Here is a 9552-nt window from a genome sequence, read left to right as displayed (position 1 = left end):
CTTGTATGTGTCCTCATCAGGGATCAAACCCACAACCTTGGCGAGTCTGGACAATGCTCTAACCAACTGAGCTACCCGGCCAGGACCTCTTCATTGTTTTAACCTTGGTTTTTGCCTGTTGTGGATAAGATCTCCCAAAGCAGTTGTGGTAGCAAGAACTACTGGCAGCCCTAGCCGGTTTGGCTCAGTGGATAGAGCGTCGGCCTGCAGACTCAAGGGTCCCAGGTTCGATTCCGGTCGGGGGCATGAGCCTTAGTTGTGGGCATATCCCCAGTGGGGAGTGTGCAGGAGGCAGCTGATCGATGTTTCTCTCTCATCGATGTTTCTAGCTCTCTGTCCCTCTCCCTTCCTCTCTGTGGAAAATCAATAAAATATATTAAAAAAAAAAAAAAAAAAAGAACTACTGGCAACAATGGCACTGTAGCAGTGAGCCTGTGTTAACTGTAATGCCGACAATGTCTCCTACTGGAACCATTCTAGTGACTGGACAGCTCAGCAGAGGTTGAGGATTAGTACCCAGGCTCATCCGTACTCAGTGATGAAGGTTTCTCTGCTTAGACCCCAAAACTGAAATTCACAGGGCCAGCCCAAACTTGCCCAAAGCAGTCACTGGGACTCTCACACCACCATCACGCTTCATCTTATATCTTGAGTTACCTTCCCATATCGTCACATTTAGACAGGAACTACGCTTCCTTATATAAAAAGCGACACTGGTGCCCTTGAGTGAAGTGTAATAACTCTTCGTTCTCTGGGAAACATACTAGCATTTCAGCAAACATTGAAATGGGGGGAAAACATTAGACTGAGTCGCTCCTAGTTTTAGGACAAGCTGATTCCACTCAGGGCTTCTACTTGTGAGTAATCGTGTTACCGGGGAGGGGACCTGGCCCTGAGCAGGTCTGCCTAGGGCCAGCCAGTAATGTGTGGATTCTTGACTTCATGCAGGAAAAATGTCACAAGTCCAGGTGAATTTTAGAGGATGTTTATTCAAGTTGCGGACAGTGAAACAAGAAAGGGCTGGGAAATGGGCCCAGGCTGGCCTGCTTTGGCCCACTAAGAGGTCAGAGAAAAGGAGGCCTTGGGGACAGGTTCAGGGGGTTTGCCCAGGACGCACTGCCATTGCCCATTGCTCCCCTGGTTGCAAGCCTTGTGGGTTCCTTAGAGTTTAGGACAGTGATGGCGAACCTAGGACATGCGTGTCAGAGGTGACACACGAACTCATTTTTTTTGGTTGATTTTTCTTTGTTAAATGGCATTTAAATATATAAAATAAATATCAAAAATATAAGTCTTTGTTTTACTATGGTTGCAAATATAAAAAAAATTCTATATATGACACGGCACCAGAGTTAAGTTAGGGTTTTTCAAAATGCTGACACGCTGAGCTCAAAAGGTTCGCCATCACGGGGTTAGGAGATGCATGACTGTGGGGAAGGAAGTGGCGGGGGAGGGGTGGGTGTGCTCCTGGGAAGGAGAGAGCATACACTGGGACCTTCATTTTACTGGCTTCAAAGGCTGGTGTTTAGGGGAGATCTTAGGGGAGGATCGCAATAGAATATTCATCAGCTTTACGCTAATGTACCAAAATGAGATTTATTCTTTTAACTTCATCTGTCCTTGGGTGTGGCTGGCAAATGGCACTAATGGATTCCTGCTGTCTCCCTGAATAGGGTGATTTAAGCTATTTACCTTCTGGTTGGGGAGAAGTGCGAACCCTTTACTCTCAAGTGTAGGGAAGACAGGGTTTACTGATGGCTGCCAACTGCTTGGCATCTAGATTTTCTAGATGGCTGTCTACTGCTGTTTAACTATCTGTCCCAGTTTCCCTATTTCACTTGTCCTGGCTTACTGGCCTGTCTCAACCAGGTGGAGTAAGGGGCAGGAATGCATCTTGGACTTCCAACTTGATTAGTAACAACTGTGACCTGAGAAAGGAAGGGCAAGTCCTTCCTCCTGTGACATGTTTTCTGATGGGCAGGCCCTGCTGTTTGCTGCTGCCTCCTGCATTCAGGCGGGGCCTTCTACTCACGCTGACCCAGCATGTGCAGGGCCACTGCTGGGCCTTCCCACTCCCACAGCAACCTCCATCTGACCCTCTCCTTTATGCTCCCTAGTGAGTTCTCGGTTCTGCACTGAGTGCCTAAGTAAATGTTCAAAATCCTTTCTACAAACTCATTAATAATCCATTGACTTCCTCCCTTTTAAAAACATCTCCCGAAAGCCAGACTGAGTAACCGGCTTCCTGATTGCCTTTAAAAGACCCAAGGCGGCCCTGACCTTCCATAGACAACGGCTGTAGTAGCAAAGTGTCTCTAGAGATGCAGCTGAGGAGTTAGCATTCAAAAGCTCCTAGTTTCCAGAGACAAAGGGAAGGCATTCAGGAGAAAGAAATGAGCAGAGGTGCACGCACCTGCTTGGTGTGGCAAGACTGTCTCTGGGGAGAATGAGCTGGAATAAATAGAAGAACAGGTGATGTAAAACTGGTTGTTGAGAAGAATCAGGAAGAAGTCATTTTGTGTCAGAAAAATGAGATGTGTGGACGATAGGGCCACATACTAACCTGACAAGACCTGCATGGCGGTCTTGCAAACTCAGAGACCTAAAGTAACCACAAAGAATGGTCTGAAATTAAACTTTAACTAAAAGCAGTTATGGTGGGTAGTTACATCCTAGGCCAGTATCTTCACTGACAAGGTCAACCTTTACCTTAAGTGAGCCTATCTGGTAACATAACCTTGAAATGTCTGGGTAACTTGTAACTTCCCTTTTTCTGGACCCCTTGGGGCACAACCTAATGTGCCTGGGAGCCAGAACAGACACCACAAATTCCTTCATTGTTATCATGTTAATTGTTCCTGCACCTACCTAAGTATGTGTCTATCATTTTACTTTTTATCTAACCCCAGGGGTTCCCCCTCCCCACTCCCCACCCTTGCTTTGCTTTCTCCCGCCTCTCTAGTCTATCACCAATGATTTCATGTAACCCACCTACGACCCTTCCTTTGATTGCAATGTATAAATATAGATGTAACCTGCCATTCTCCGGAGCATTATCTCAATTCATTGAGGTTTTGCTTCCCGGCAATTGTCGACAGTTTGGCTCAAATAAACTCACAAAAATTCTTTACAGGTTTTGATGTTTTTATGTTAATAGATGCCTGTACAAGTGACTTTAGTTTTCTGTAGGAGAACAATGCCAGCCATATATTTTTGGGGATTAGATATCTGGGTATAGAAATTCCCCCTTTAAGGCTAGATTTAGTTTTTTCCTCTTGTAAAATATTTTGTTCATGTTTTCTACTTAATTCAACATTTTCAGTTCTATAACAACTTGAGCTGATTGAGCTAGCATATATAATATTTTCAAAATTAAAAAAAATTCTGCAAAAGTCCCAATATAAAGTGTTTCTGCAATATAACTAGGAATTCCTGCTTCTGTAATAGGGAGCCATGGAGTTGGCAGGACTTGTTAGGGGCACAAGGACACTGGCCCTGATATTTCAATGAACTGCGAAACAAACCATGACCTGCCATTACCCCATTATGCCCCTGTTCCCTAGGTCTTGAGGGGAGGTAGCCTTCGTTCATACCACAAGTATTTATTGGAGCTATTTAATTAGGTATACACAATGGTGGTCAGGCAAAGACAGGTAATAATCAAATAAAAAATATATAGTTATTAAGGCCACTGGTTTGTAATTAAATAGTTCTGAGTCCAAATCTTGGTTCTGTCTCTTAACAGCCATGTAACCATGGGCAAGATACTTCCCCTGATACAGTGTCCATTTCCTCATCTGTGAAAGGGGGATTAAAAATGCTTGGCTTACCCTAGCTGATTGGCTCAGTGGATAGAGTGTTGGAATGAGGATTGAAAGACCCTGGGTTCAATTCCTGTCAAGGTCACGTACTTCAGTTGCAGGTTTGTGGGGCGCGTGTACTGGAGGCAACCAATCTATGTGTCTCTCTCACACCAAATTTTCTCTCTGTGTGTCTCTCCCTCTCCCTGCCACTCTTTCTAAAAATCAATGGGAAAATATCCTTGGGTGAAGATTAACCAAAAAATAAAAATTAAAAACAAATGCCTGTCCCTGGGGGTATTGTAAAATTATGGAGGATAAGTAATATAGTGCTAACACATAGTGTTGTAATGTACCCCGTGAATCACAGAAGGACGCCTCAAGAAGTCGAATTAAAGAGTCACATTTATTGCAATCTGGGACTATGAGGGGCCATTCTCAAATCTTATAGCCCATTTGGTCACAGTTCCAGGATTATATAGGCAAAAAATCACAAAGGTATTGATTACATCTCAGGGTTTGGAATGAGGCACCTGGCTCGCAAAAAAGCAGATTACAGAAGCAGAATTAAGCATGTTAATTACAGTTTCGGGTCTCAGGGTCACTGAATTGACAGAAATACATTATCTAGAGCTCTTGGGTAACCTGGGTTAAATTTAGGCATGTTATCTAAATTACAGTTTTGGGTCTCCGGATCACCGAGTTGATAGAAACACATTATCTAGGGCCCTCGGGTCTCCCGACCACTGAGTTGTCAGGACAATTTAGAGTAATTGTGCTGTCCTGGTCTTGGGACCACTGAGTCAGCTGGAACACACCACCTGTGGCCACTAAAACAATTTAGGGTAATTGTGCTGTCCTGTTTCCAGGTACAGAAGAATGTGCTTCGATAACCAGTAAGATCACAATCAATGGGATAGTCATGTTACAATCAATAAGGCATTCAATCGAATGGGATGACTTATACAATTTAGAAAATCAAAGTAACTTGTCCATTGTTAAACAAAGCAAATAGGTACCGTACTTCAATAGTCCCTACCAGATAGTTACCATTATTATTCTTAATGGTGTTTTGAAATTTTAGAGTGCCCTTATATCATCAAAACATTCTTGCTTGGGTTGTACCTTATGATAATCTCTGAAGATTTAGAATTGTCACACAACACAGAAAAATTATAAAATGCATGAGAGGTCCTTGAAGTCTAGGAAGGGATTGTTGTGGACCAACATTCACGAGAATAAGACCACTGACTCCAATTAGGTCTTAAACAGCAAGCGAGGATTTATTGAGCTGGCCAGCGTCTACCATAGGCCCCTCCTGTAACAGCCCCGAGCTTTGTGCTCAGTGAGCTTTTATTCACAGAAACTACAAACGTCTTTGATTTACAGTTACAAGGGTCTAATCAGGACCTTGACGCACCCATGTCTGGGAGTGGGAAACTTGGAGTTATGCCTGGTTACCTATCCTTGACCCCATCCTTGTTAAAATTTTTTGCTGACATTCAATTCATCACAGGATGACCACCTGAGGACAGATGGATGGAAGATTAGGGACATGAGGCTAAAAGCACTCACTTAGAGTCATTGCAGCACAATGCTTGGGTATGGAGTGCACTGTTCTCTTGGTTGGATATGGAGGTAAAGAACTACTGTGCCCTTGGACTTTTTCAACCAAGCCAGCTTCCACCATCATTGTTTCCCCCTGCTTTGCTTTGGTTGCTGAGCCCTCAAATATGTGGAGTACACTGAAATATGTGAGCTGTTGGCAGAATCTCTGGCATGCGAGTCCAGGCTTTGCCTTGCTAAAGCTTGCTGACCAGTGATCCACCTGGGAAGCTGGTGTCCTTCCCCCTCTTGCCTTGTTAAAATTTTTTACTGACATTCAACTCATCACAGAATGACCACCTGAGGACAGATGGACAGAAAAATAAGAAGGAAATAAAAAATGACATTCTCGACTTCAAAGTGTAATATGCTAATGATATGCTAAGACTGCTCAACTGCTTGCTATGACATGCACTGACCACCAGGGGGCAGACAGTTGACTGGTCAACCAGTTGCTATGATGTGCACTGACCACCAGGGGGCAGACAGTTGACCAGTAGGTTAGCTTGCTGCTGGGGTCCAGCCAATCAGGACTGAGTGAGACAGGCCGGACACGCCCTGGAGCCCTCCCACAGTCCCTCCCCGGCTGGTCAACCTCCTGTGTCCCTCCCTGGCCCCAATTGTGCACCAGTGGGGTCCCTCGGCCTGACCTGTGCTCTCTCACAATCCGAGACCCCTCGGGGATGTTGCAGAGCTGGTTTCAGCCCAATCCTGCAGGCCAGGCTGAGGAACCCCACTGGTGCACAAATTCGGGCACTAGGCCTCTAGTGTGAATATAAATCACCAAATAAAACAATTAACTAAACCAGTTACCTGGCTCATGAAAAATAATGTCATCTGTTCCTTATGTCCTGTTCCTGTGGATGGGACAGTAAGCACATCATTAATTTGGCTTGTTTTCCTCCCATGTAGAGCTTTCAGTGAATAAATTGGTAGTGGCTGTTTTTAAGGGTTCTTAGTGAGACATTGGCCATTATTCTTCCAGCAGTTTCTTCTGTTACTATTTTTTGTTAGTTAAAAACAAACAAACAGGTACTCATTATGAAAAACTTAGGAAGTATAGCTAGAAAAGCAAAATGGGGGAGAAAAATGCATCCAAAATCCCCGTGGCATTTACCTGTAGATAGTGTAGAACGTATGGTTCACTCACTCTGCTTTGGATTATGGCATTGGATCATCATAATAATCCTTATCCCCATTTCTCAGATGAATAGATGGAAGCTTGGAGAGTTTGGGGACCATCCTCAGCTGGTAAGCCAGGAAGTCAGGGCTTGATCCGAGGTGGTGTAACTTCAGACAAGCCAACACGTTAGGGCTGGACAGAGCCAGGATTGAAGATTGATGGTCATTAAAAATCACTGAAAACAATTGCAAGAGGACAACAGCTAATAATAATTTATGCTAGCAGCAAAAAAGGTGGCTGAATAGGCAGACCTGTCACGTACCTCATCCCAGGGCCAGACTGGAAAAACAAAATTGGAGAACATTTGCCTGGAATTACCAACTGAGGTCCAGCTGAGGAAGGACAGAACACACCTGGAGACCAGTAGGAAGGGCGAGGTCATGGGAGGAGCGGACCCAGCTTCCAGGGGCAGCAGGCGGGCGGGCAGGCGGGCCGAGAGTGAGGAGGGAGCACCTGGCTATGGGAGCGTCTGTTTCCTCAGAAGAGAGAGACGGGAACCCAGCTGGGCTCCACAGCCCGGAGCACCAGAGCGGAGACCTGCAGCCCACGTAACATACAGCAGTGAAAGGGGGCAGGGCTGCTGGCCTGGTGGAGTCTGGAGCCGGTTGTAGAGAAAGCTGCAGTTTCATTTCGTTTGTTTTGTTTTGTTTTGTTTGTTTTTTTTTAACCCAGAGCACAAGAGTTTTCATTTGCAGCTACTCACCCAAGGCTTTGGTGCAGGGAGGGAGACAGGGACTGAGGTGCCTAAGGAGATGCTGCGGTGGAAGCACTGCAGGGAGACTTGGAAAATCAGCAGCCAGGAACATTTGCTCATCGGCCCCCAAACCGAAATGGCCATTTTTCCTGAGAGGAAGTAGCTGCTCCCAGCAGCCACAGGACAGGAAAAGAAAAAAATGCACCCTGGGTGACCCAGCCTGCCCCACCCGCAGGAGCCTGCATGCCACACCCTGTATTTTGTTCTTTTCCGGGGAAACAAAGCCGATGCCAAGCCTCTGGGTTGGAACAGTCGCAGGAACTCTCAGTGACGGGATTGGGGGAGGACTATCCCGGGAACCAGACCGGTACTTTCCCCACACTAGAGAGCTGATAAAAACTGCAGGTTTCCAGCCCACCCCGCTGGTCTCCATGGAAGGATCTCTGTCCAGCTGAGGGCAGAGTAATACTTTGGGCCGCTCGCGGAGGAGTAGCTCTGGGACAGTGACCCCCCCCCCCCCCCACACACACACACACACACCCCTCCCTGAAGCCCTTTCAGAAGCAGACTTTTGAGTGATTAAGGTTGACAGCTGGCTGACAGGCAAAGGCGGGCAGAGGCGGAGCCTGGGGAGCCAGGGAAGTTTGCAGACCCAGCCCAGGGCCCCGTGCTGCTAACAAACCTACTTTAGAGGACAGACTGGCCCCTCCTGGTTGCAGCCAATAACTGTGGAGACAGACACCAACGGTGGTTCAGTGGACCACTTGGAGCTTCAAGCAGGCTGCTGAAAGCAAAGGGGACAGTGCCTGACAGGGTCAGCACCTGAGGACCTCGCAGGAAGCCCAGAGTGGGCAGACAGGTGGGATCCGAAGCGAGCTCCCAGGGGGCACCAGACTCTGCTGAGAAGAACACCACTTCATTTTTTTACTTTCTTTTCTTTTCTCTTCCTTTCTTTTTTTCCTTTTAAAATTTATCTTCTTTGTCTGCGTTATTGATTTGTTATTATTCCAGTCTCTGTTGTTTCATTCATATATCTAATTTTCCTCTTCCCTTTCCCTACTCATTTGTTTTCTTTTTTTACTACTCATTTTTTTTTCTTTTCTTTCTCTCCTGATTTCTCATCTTTTTTTCCTTTTTCTTATTTTAGGTCTATCCGCTTTCTCCTGTATTTTCCTTTTCAAACATTTTTTTCTTTTCTTTTCTCCCTTCTTCATTTTAAACCATTTTCCTCCCCCTACTCCCCTAATACTTTGTTCTTATTTTCTTTATCTCAGCTCTGCATCTACATATTCCTCCCCCCGCTTTTGTGTGTGCTCTCTATTGTTTGATGCACATTCCCATTGCTGTGCAGCCATTACCACCACCCATCTCCAGAATTTTCCATCTTGCAAAACTGAAGCTCTGTACCTATTAAACTAATTCTTCATTCCTTTCTCCTCCCAGCTCCTTAATTTCAGATGAGGACAGTATTTTTGGAATGACAATGTTCCTTTCTTTTCTTTTCTTTTTTAATTGAGTTTATTGGGGTGATGTTGGTTAATAAAATTATATTAACCAATGGTTTAAGGTGTACAATTCTGTAATACATCAGCTGTATATTGTATTGTTTTCACCACCCCAAGTCAAGTCTCCTTCCATCACCATTTATCCCTCCTATAACCTCTTTTACCTCTCCCTGTGAAGGAAAACCCCTATTCTGTAAAACTGCTGTTTGGAATTCTCTGCTATTCTTTGGATGGCCTCTTATTCTGAAAAAAAAAGTAACTTTGCTTTCTAGCCTGCTTGAATAGTGGGGGAGATAAACTTAGCTATCTGACCTTGTAGGCCAGAGACTAGATACACTCAATGCCATGCCAGGTGCATTTTTTAATTGGATAGAACCGTGTAGTTTTCAAGGCCGCCACCAGCAAGCGCACAAAGGGCTGGCTCTTCCATAAAAAGGGAAGTTCTGTTTGTAGTTTGGCTTAGATTTGGATTTATTTCCCTGAGCCCACCGCGGTGAATAAAGTGTAACTCCAATCTCTCAGAGCGCAGTCTGGTTCTTGTCTGGTTTTTCTGTAACATCCCCACCCTCCTTTTCCCTCTGGTAATCACCATACTATTGTCCCTGTCTATGAGTTATTCTTGTTGTTTTCCTTAATCCCTTCAACATTTTCATCTAGCCCTGCAAAGCACGCCTCCTCCCCGACAGCTGTCATTATGTTCTCTATATACTAGTATGTTCATTTCTTTGTTTGTTTGTTTGTTTGCAGTTTAAAAGGTCTCACACA

At 45.1% G+C, this 9552-nt stretch overlaps 1 long non-coding RNA gene across 3 annotated transcripts; it reads right to left on the bottom strand.

The window, feature by feature from the left end:
• Window positions 1–4699: 4699 nt before the first annotated feature.
• Window positions 4700–7789, bottom strand: LOC118667616. Of its 3 annotated transcripts, XR_004971340.1 has the most exons (4): window positions 6851–7788; window positions 6523–6720; window positions 6219–6405; window positions 4700–5705 (listed from the first exon to the last, which is right to left on the bottom strand). It is a non-coding gene; the product is annotated as an uncharacterized LOC118667616 (long non-coding RNA). The 3 variants fall into 3 exon arrangements; XR_004971339.1 differs by having other exon boundaries at window positions 6523–7789; XR_004971341.1 differs by having other exon boundaries at window positions 4700–5325; window positions 6523–7788.
• Window positions 7790–9552: the final 1763 nt, after the last annotated feature.

The sequence above is a fragment of the Myotis myotis genome, unplaced genomic scaffold (genome assembly GCF_014108235.1).
Source record: "Myotis myotis isolate mMyoMyo1 unplaced genomic scaffold, mMyoMyo1.p scaffold_m19_p_12, whole genome shotgun sequence".
NCBI lineage: Eukaryota > Metazoa > Chordata > Mammalia > Chiroptera > Vespertilionidae > Myotis > Myotis myotis.
Note: the sequence above shows the minus strand (reverse complement) of the source record. Positions and strands in the feature narration are given on the sequence as shown.